At 46.7% G+C, this 9,541-nt stretch overlaps 1 long non-coding RNA gene across 1 annotated transcript in view; it reads right to left on the bottom strand.

The window, feature by feature from the left end:
• Positions 1-4,792: 4,792 nt before the first annotated feature.
• LOC110309358 overlaps positions 4,793-9,541 on the bottom strand; it is a 9,647-nt gene continuing 4,898 nt past the window's right edge. Inside the window, exons 2-3 of the long non-coding RNA XR_002379693.2 lie at positions 8,033-8,151; positions 4,793-6,439 (exon numbers count right to left, since the gene is read on the bottom strand). This is a non-coding gene — a long non-coding RNA (uncharacterized LOC110309358). The remainder of the gene's footprint in view (positions 6,440-8,032; positions 8,152-9,541) is intronic.

Consider the following 9,541-nt stretch of genomic DNA (forward strand, 5'->3'; position numbering starts at 1 on the left):
CTCTGGGGGTTGTCTCCAGGGTGGCCGGTGACTGTGGAGTGGAGCCAGGATGGAGATGTGAGTCCCTGTGGGGCACAGTCAGGTCACCTGTCATCTGTGAACTTGGCCTGGTTGCTGGTGTACCATCTCAGAGCCTGGCTTCCTTCCCTGACCATCTTGTCAAAATTAACTGCTCAATGGGGCTGGACAGAGAGAGTCCTCCAAAGATGAGACTCTTCTAGGACTCCAATTCAGTCCCCAGCACCCACATGGCTGCTCACAACCACATGTTGTCACTCTGGTTCCAGGAGATCCAACCCCTTCTCCTGGTCTCTAAAAGGGCACTGAATACAAGTGGTGCATTGTATACACGCAAACAAAACACCCATACACATTTTTAAAAATTGGAAAAAAAAAAAAAAAGGCTTTTTGACTGTTAAACATGTAAGCTTCCAGCAATAGAGAATTGAGACAATTACCTTTTAAAAAATGGATATTTTGTTTTGTTGAGTTCCTTGTTGGTTGGTTGCTTGTTTTAGTTGTTTGTTTTGTTTTGTTTTGAGTCAGGGTTTCTCTGCATAGCCTTGGGCATCCTGGAACCTGCTCTGTAGACCAGGCTGGCCTTGAACTCACAAAGATCTTCGCCTCTGCCTCCCCAGTACTGGGATCAAAGGTGTGCGCTGCTGCCACATGGTTCTTATGGGTATTTCATTTTTTTTTTTGGTTTTTCGAGACAGGGTTTCTCTGTATAGCCCTGGCTGTCCTGGAACTCACTCTGTAGACCAGGCTGGCTTTGAACGCAGAAATCCGCCTGCCCTTGCCTCCCGAGTGCTGGGATTAAATGCGTGCACCACCATGCCCGGCCGTTATTTCTTATTATAATTATGAACAGTATCCAATGCCCAAAATGTCTGCTCCTTTTTTTCACCAATAGCAGGAAGGTCAGGGGTCAGGGGTGGAGGGTGGCCCTGAGGCCATCCACTTCCCTTTCTGTGATAGAGAGAGAGGAATGGGCCAAGTGTGAAGACATCGATCTACTATTTACAAGATACATTCTTTACAGCAGTGAGGGCTGACAGACAGAGGAGTTTAGAGGAGCCAGTCTGGACTCTGAAATAAGGAAAGACCCTCTAGGGTTGGGCTATAGATTGGCATGCTTCAAACACAAATAAATTAATTTCTTTCATTTATTTATTCATGAGGGTTCTTGTGACCCACAGCGTGTGGGAGGGGGGAGGGGTCGTCAAAAGACAACTTTGCAGAGGACGTTACTCCAGGGACTGAACTCAGGTCAGCAGTTTTCTGGACAGGAGGCTTTGTTCGATGAGCCCCCTCACCGGTCCATAAATAAATGTTTTGTTTTTTTTTTTTTTTTTAAAGACAAGCATCCCTGGCTGGCCTGGACCTCCCTATATAGACCAGGCTGGCCTGGATCTCAGAGATCTACCTGTCTCTGCCTCCTGAATGTGGGAATTAAAGGCATGCCACCATGCCACGCCTTGTTTTTACTTTTGTTTTGTTGTTTTGTTTTATCTTTTAGCATCTTAAGGAACCTGTGCTCTTGGGAGCAATCTTCAAGAACTGCTGTTAACTGATCTGAGACTCAGAGGACTCTTGATTTTATCTCAGGGTCACTGGGGGAAAGTGTACCACAAGAGTCCTCCCTTGTAAAAAGGGAACAAGAACTCGCCTTGCTTGTTTGTGACGTCTATAACTGGTAATTGAGACCAATCCAGTTTGGAACTGTGGCAGTTAACAGAGCATGCCCATCAAGGAAAGCCCAACACAAGTTTGCTCTCGTCCCTGCTTTGCCACTTCCTGGCATGTGACATCATCGTACACCCTATGTCTCTATTTCCCCTTCTCAAGACCTCTAAGCAGAGGCCAGGGGAACTTCCTTTAGGGATCAGTGTAAGAATTAAATAAAGGCTGGAGAGATGGCGGGCACAGTTTTGAAGGGATCACTGCCTTCCAGATTCCCACTACCTATAACCCTAGTTCACGCCGCACACATGCTCAGCTCCGAGGAATCATTCCAGTGTTCTCTTCTGCCCTCTTTAGGCACCTGAATACACGTGGCGCACGCACACACACACACACACACACACACACACACACACACACACATCCACATCATTTTTTATTAAATATTTTAAGAAATTAAAGCAGACCTGGGAGTTGTGGCACATACCTATAATCCCACTGTCCTGTAGCTTAAGGTCAGCCTTGGCTACAGAGCAAGATCAAGGGCCAGCCTGGGCTAGATGAAACTTGTTCTAAACAAAACAAAACAAGCCTAAATATAACAGCAGCAGTCATGCTTTGGGCCAATGGTGAGTACCCAATAAAGGGAAAGATTCATTAAAATGGGTGAGATCATTCTGAGAGGCAAGCTTTACCTGAATTGGCTATTCTGTGGCCCAATACTCCAGCCTTTTGCCAATGTAGACGCTGCCACAGACTGTACCCCAGAGGCTTTAGAGCCATAGTCACAGCGGTAAAGAATAGTCTCCGCGTGTCTGTTTTCCATGTTCTGAAGGCAGACGGCGTCTCCTAAGTGCCAACAGCTCCCAGTTTCGGCTCCAATGAAGTCCCCAGGCTGTGGCTACACTGTGAACCTCATTTGGCCATAAGTCACTTGGAATAAATAACATTTGGCTCTGCGCCCCACGTAGAGAAGATGGGCGCCACAGTGAATCATGTCGTTGGCGGACCGACTTGAAGCTGTCTGGGTTGTTTATGGTGATGCTTGCCAGCGTGTGGACCTCTTTCAAACAGTTTAAGGGCCGTTTGGGAGGAGAGCGGTGTGGCTCTCTTAAGAATGGGTGCAGGAAATCACGTAGTTCTCTCTTCCATGGCCAAGCACCAAGAGCCACCACCAAGAAGCCTCGTCCAACATGAGACCTGCAGCGTCAAGACGGGGAAATCATAGTCACCATCAAAGGCGCCGGAGGCATCGTCCTTTCTGTTCTCAGGATGATGCCCTGATATGTCCTCCCTTTTAATTTGGGTTTGGAAAAGCTGACAGCAGCTAGACAGTTTCAATCCTTATCATTCTTGGTTACATAGTTTTCCCGAGTAATGCTACTCCGGGAAATTCTCTTCAGCCCCAGGGACCGCAGCAAATACTGGCGGAGGAAAGGCTTGAGGGCAGAAGCACCCAGACCGCCAGCTGCCCCTTCCACCTCATTATCCCCTGTGACCAGAGCAGACCCTCCCCCTCCCAGACCACGCCCCTGTGAGTCAGGCTCTTGGTGGAATGGTGAGTGAGTGTGTGACATGACTGGGAGTTGTGTTCCCACATTGCCGTCAAAGATTTTTATCCCCTTTGTGTGTGTGTGTGTGTGTGTGTGTAAAAGATGAGGAACTTTCCTTAGCTTCACATCTGAACTCTGACGAAGGATTTCTTTTTCACCCTGTCTCGAGTATGGAGCTGAAGAGAACCTCTCTTGCTACTTTCATTTTTAAATTTCTGGAAGGACTAATCCGTTTTCTGATAGGCCTAATAACCTATCTCTCAAGCATAAACGAATTGCAGGTGCATGTTTGAAAATGTACTCTAATTCCCATTTCACAGCGTTTCCAAAGCACTTGGTTACGTACTACACGATAAAACCACAAGAGAAGTGAGGCTCATTAAAGGAACCTTGGTTTTATATTTTATTTTACTGAGTTTTTGAGATAGGGTTTCTTTCTGTATAGCCCTGGCTGTCCTGGAACTTGCTCCATAGGCCAGGCTGGCCTTGAATTCAACACTACCCTGCTTCTTACTTAAATTTCTATTTTATGTCTATACTGTTTTGTCTGCATGTATGTCTGTGCACCGAGTGCATGCAGTGACCACGGGGGCCAGCAGAGGGCATCAGAACCCCTGGAACTGGAGTTACAGGTGTTTATGAGCCACCACATAGGTGCTGAAAACTCAACTCAGGTCCTTTGGGAAAGCAGCCAGTGCTCTTAACCACTGGGCCATCTCTGCAGATCCAGGAATACGCATCTCAATGGGGCACTTATGATACACTAAGTGATACGCATGAAGGTGCTATACTTCATGAACGGAGAAACAGGAGAGGGAAACGTCTCTCCCAAAAGTCAGGCAGCCAATGAACAGCACAGCCACGCTGCTAACAGATAGACCAGAGGCATGTGGAGCAAGCAAGTCACGCTCAGAGGTGGAGCACCTGCCTCACATGCACAGAGCCTCGTGTTTGACACCCCAGCTCCGGGAAAAGACAGGAAAAATAATTTTTGCAAGCTTCCTTTGGGGATTGTAAGAACTAAATAGGGACCAGAGGGGTGGCTCGAACAGTAAGACGTTTGCGGTCGATCTAAACACAGAGGTGTTCATGGGTATACGTGCACTTGCATGCTTTACACATGCGCGTGTGGAGGCGGGGGGGAGAGAGAGAGAGAGAACACGAAAGTACTTTCAAAGCACTAAATAAAACAGGAGCCTACTAAGCCTACTAAGCAACCATGGCAACCATGAAGACCTGACTTCAGGTCTGCACAACCCACGCATAAAGCTGGATGAGGTGACACACAGCTGTAATCCCAGCCCTGGGGAGGCAGAGACAGGCAGGTTTCCTGGAACTCAGTGAGCTGCTCCAAGTCCAGTGAGAGACTCTGTCACAAAAGCTCAATAAAATAAGGCAGAGGAAGATACCAGACATAGCACTCTGGCTTCCACATGTATGTACACACGCACACGCACACACTCAAAGAATTAATAAAATGGCAGTTGTACCGTCATGCCTCTGGTCAAAGATTGGCACCCAGTGAAGGATAGAGCCAAATATTTAAAACAAAAAGTAGGTATCCCTTTCTGTCTTTAATAATAATAATAATTTTAACCATTCTTTATTGCAAAAAAAAAAGTTAAGTTTTACTTAACACTGAGTTCCATTTCGATAATTATTCAATCCAGGCCCCGTCAAAGCATCATCCTGAAAACAGATTGGAGTTTAAAAGCTCATGGAGAGGAGTGGATAGCAGGGGCTGGCTCCCCACCTTATCCTTTTTATTTAGATTGACAGACCTTGGATTATAATTAGGGATAACCATTCAGCAGTTCAGACTCCATAACCTCATCGCTAGCCATCAGGAGGGTTCTTGGGCAAAGCTTCAGGCCAGCTTTCTTTCCTGCTTCTTAACCACGTGGGCAGCCTGAGGATGAAGAATGTGAGCTAAGGAAAGATCTGCCACTGAGGTCATCTGAGCTGACACACGAGTGAGGACGCGGGTGACACTCGGTGACAGCGTTGGCCCCACTCTCAGGAGGCCTCGTGTCTTCTCGCCTGCCTCTCTTGGTGTCCCAGGAGTGGTACCTTGTCTCTGATGGCTCCATTCAACAGCCATGTTGCACAAAGAGATACAGAAGGCCTTAGCCCATTTTGGGGGGGTGGGGATGTAGCTCAGGGAAACGTTAATGCTAATTGGTCTGGAATAAAGAGCACTTAGGGAATTAATGATGCCTACCTCTGGGTGTGTCTGGAACACGCGCAACCCTGAGGCCAAATCAAAGGATGAATCCCTTAATGAGTTCTGTGAAGGTTTGTATCTGCTTGGGCCAGGAAGTGGCACTATTAGGAGGTGTGGCCTTGCTGGAGTAGGATTTAATACCCTGGTCCTAGCTGCCTGGAAGTCAGTCTTCTCTTAGAAGCCTGCAGATGAAAATGTAGAACTCTCAGCTCCGCCTGCACCATGCCTGCCTTGGAAGTTCCCCTGCTCCTACCTTGATAGTAATGGACTGAACCTCTGAACCTGTAAGCAAGCCCCAATTAAATGCTGTTCTTTATAAGAGATGCCTTGGTCATGGTGTCTGTTCAGAGCAATAAAACCCTAACAAAGACAAGTTCATAACTGGCACGTTATTTGGTGGTGGTGAAGTGGGGGAGGTCCATAGCTTGTCCCCTGCCTGTCTCCCCCTTTTCCTCAGCATCTTCTCTGCCACGATGGATTGAAATCTTCAGGACACTGAGCAGCAGTCTTTCCTCTGTTAAGCTGTTTTGGTTGAAAGTTTGGTCACAGCTAGAGAAAGCTAACAAAGACCCATAAACCAGGCAGAAAGACATCATACCAAGCAACACTTCCTACTCACCCACTGCACAGCCAGTTGAGACCGGTGACAGCAGAGAGAGGCCCCATGGAACCTGTTTGCTCTGGTGCTGATTAGAAAGGTCTCCAGCCTCAAGCCTTGGGCAGCTGCCTGCCTGGCTCATGTCCTGATGTGTCTGTCACGCATGTGACACACCTGGGAGATTTATTATAAGCCGACCTTTCAAAGAAGTTCAAAAGTTGGGATTTCTTTACAGTAGTGTGATTATAGCTAGCATGTCATTCATATTCCTATGTTCCAAGGAAAAGACTATTCTGATAAGTCACAGTAGGTTGTGTTCCTCCTCAAGGGTGGGCTAAAAACGCCCTTCACAGCGCAGCTCTGGTCTCCCAGGTGCAGATCCTACGGAAGCCAGGAACAGCAAAATGTGCCTTACAGTAAAGGCTTTGAAGTCAAGAAGAAATTCATTTGTGTTGAATACTGACTATTGAAATAATCCATTTACTCATGATCATGTCACCTTGGTTAAGTCACTTCGGGGATCTAGGCCTCTGGAAGGGAAGAGTGGGTTGACATCAGATCATGACACGGTTGGTAAAATCACACCGCTATTGATCTAGACAGCCATATGGCCCACTGCTGCTGACACGGCCAACGGCTGTAACTGACACTGCCTTTTCCATGTTTGGGAAAAGAAACAGGTCTTCTTCCTAGCACTCAAAAACTGGTGTGTGTGCGTGTGTGTACATGTATGTATTTGTACATGTGTGGGTGTGTATGGATGCGTGTAAGTGTATACATGTTTGTGCACATGTGTGTATATGTACTGTGTGGGTGTGTATGGGTGATGTGTATGTATTCACACATTTGTGCATATGGGTGTACATGTGTCTATATGTGCATGTGTGTGTGTGTGTGTACATGTATGTATTTGTACATGTGTGGGTGTGTATGGATGCGTGTAAGTGTATACATGTTTGTGCACGTGTGTGTATATGCACGTGTGTGAGTGTGTCTGGGTGATGTGTATGTATACACACATCTGTGCATATGGGTGTACATGTGTCTATATGTGCATGTGTGGGTGTGTATGGGTGAGTGTGGGAGGGTATGGGTATATATGGACGTGTGTGACTGTACACATGTTTGTGCATGTTTGTGTCTGTGAGAGAGAAAGAGACACTTCCCTTCCCTAAAGCAGTTCATCTCAGTCTGTTTTCAATGGTAGAAAAATTAAGCAGAAGAAAATCATTAGCAAGGGCCATCTGGGGCTGAGGATGGGGCTCACCCGGTAGAGAGCTTGCCTAACATGCACAAAGACCTGGGTTCTGTTCCCATCACTCCATCGAGTGGCGTGGTACCACATGCCTGGCATCCTAAAACTCTGGAAGCTCAGGTCATAGTTCTGATTCACAGTGAGTGTGAGGCCAGGCTGAGCTCCAGGGCCCTCTGCTGGGAGGAGGGAGTGTGCAGAGCAGGGTACAGACCTGGAGGCACATCTGTGGAGGAGGTCAAATTTGAGGCCAGACTGAGGCACAAAATAAAAATGAGAGCCATTTTTAAGCATTATCTGCCTACCCGCCTGAGTCTGTGTCTGCGCATCAGACTATTACATGCATTTAGGCAATTATTTTATCCTCTGTAAGAACTGAAGTTTGTCCACCAAAATGTAAGGGTTTCTTTGCAGAGAGTCAGTTTCTCTCAGGGAAGACTAAATGAGCCTCTGGCCGTGAGGCCAAGCGACGAGACGAGCCAATTCAGATTTTCAAATTGTAAATCAATTTGAAAAATATGAACCACGGGCTTCTCTGAGGACGGCACCATTAAAAGTCCCTGTCTCCATTTTTTTACTTTGTCTCTTTGTCATAGTCCTTCTTGTTTTTAATGATTTTTTTTTTAATTTTCAACATGAATATTTTGCTTGTGGTTTTATGTCTTCGACCAAACAGCTTTGAGGAGCCCTAAAATAGGAGTTATGAGTCACGCCCTCCTTACCTGATCACCACGGGAGGGAGCCACCCAAACCCATCAGCTTCAGTCCATTCCGGAAAAGGATGCATGTGTGTGAGCATGACCAAAGTACGGATGAGCTTGAAAGCAGTTGTTATGGGAACCTGTGTAGAGAGGCCAGAGAGTTGCTTGACAGACCGCCCACTGGATAGAATGCACAGTCTTCAGATATGAGCAATTTTGCAGGTGGGAAACTAAATGTGCAACGGAGCTCCCCCAAATCTCTATGCTTTGAGGAGCTGCACCACCTGCTGGGGGGCTCTCCACAGTAGCTGAAAGCTTACATTCCAACCTCTGTTCCCTTCCATCCACGCAATGTGACTAGAGTACCATATTCCAGCAAAAACAGAAGATGCAGGCAGAATGCAGCAAGGGCCAGGTCAAGGCGCCACTGACCCAAGCTAATTGGCCAGAGGATTTAAGGAGTCAGCGTGGCTGTCCTAACTAGGGTCTTATTGCTGCGATGAAATACCATGACCAAAGCAACTTGGGGAAAAAAGTGTTTATTCGGCTTACACTTCCACAACACTGTTCATCACTGAAGGAAGTCAGGACAGGAACTCAAACAGGGCAGGAACCTGGAGGCAGGAGCTCATGCAGAGGCCATGGAGGGATGCTGCTTGCTGGGCCTGCTTTCTAATAAAACCCAGGACCATTAGCTCAGGGATGGCCCCACCCACAGTGGGCGGGGCCTCCCCCATCAATCACTAATTAGGAAAACAGCCTTCAGGCTTGCCCACAGCCAGATGTTGTGGAGGCATTTTCTAAATTGAGGCTCCCTCCTTTGAGAGGACTCTAGCTTATGTCAAGTTGACATAAAACTAGCCAGCACAATGACCAAATTAAAGTATAGACAATTCTAAGCATCTGTTCGTGGCTCTTTAATGAATATGGAAATAATGGTATCATTTTGCCTGGCTCCCCCCTCCCAAACTCTACTTAATGAACATAGCCACTGACTTCTTAGATATATAATTAGGGTGGTTTTTTTTCTTCACTTACACCCATTTTATTTTTCTCACAGTAGCACAACATACCAGGGGGACAGAGAAAGGCTTTTAAAACAAGAAAGTCAGGGCTTCAACAGAGGCCTGAGTCACCAGTGTTTGATTTCTGTCTAGCTTAATCTAGCTTATGTAATCCATTGCAGGCAAAGAAATAGAAACATTCTTGATGGCCTGCCTTAATTTCCTACTTAATTTCCTTCTAGGATCTTATTTTAAAGTCTCAGGGAGTGGGGAGGAAACTAGAGAAAAATGGGGAGTGGTTTTATTTTATAAAATGATAAAACCCCACACGTTCAACTTACCAAATGAAGATTCGGGAGTCAGAGGCGGTGGTGAAAGCCCGCGAGCTCAGAGAGGCAGAGAAAGCACCCAGCTGACCTTCCTCCTCCACCAACTTCCCAGAAGGAAAAGGCTCCTGCTTTTTCTCCACGCTGTCTTAAATACCCGTCAGCTTAGAAACCCTCCTTTCTCTTTCCTGGGTTTTCTT

This window comes from Mus caroli, chromosome 2 (genome assembly GCF_900094665.2).
Source record: "Mus caroli chromosome 2, CAROLI_EIJ_v1.1, whole genome shotgun sequence".
In the NCBI taxonomy this organism is placed as follows: Eukaryota; Metazoa; Chordata; class Mammalia; order Rodentia; family Muridae; genus Mus; species Mus caroli.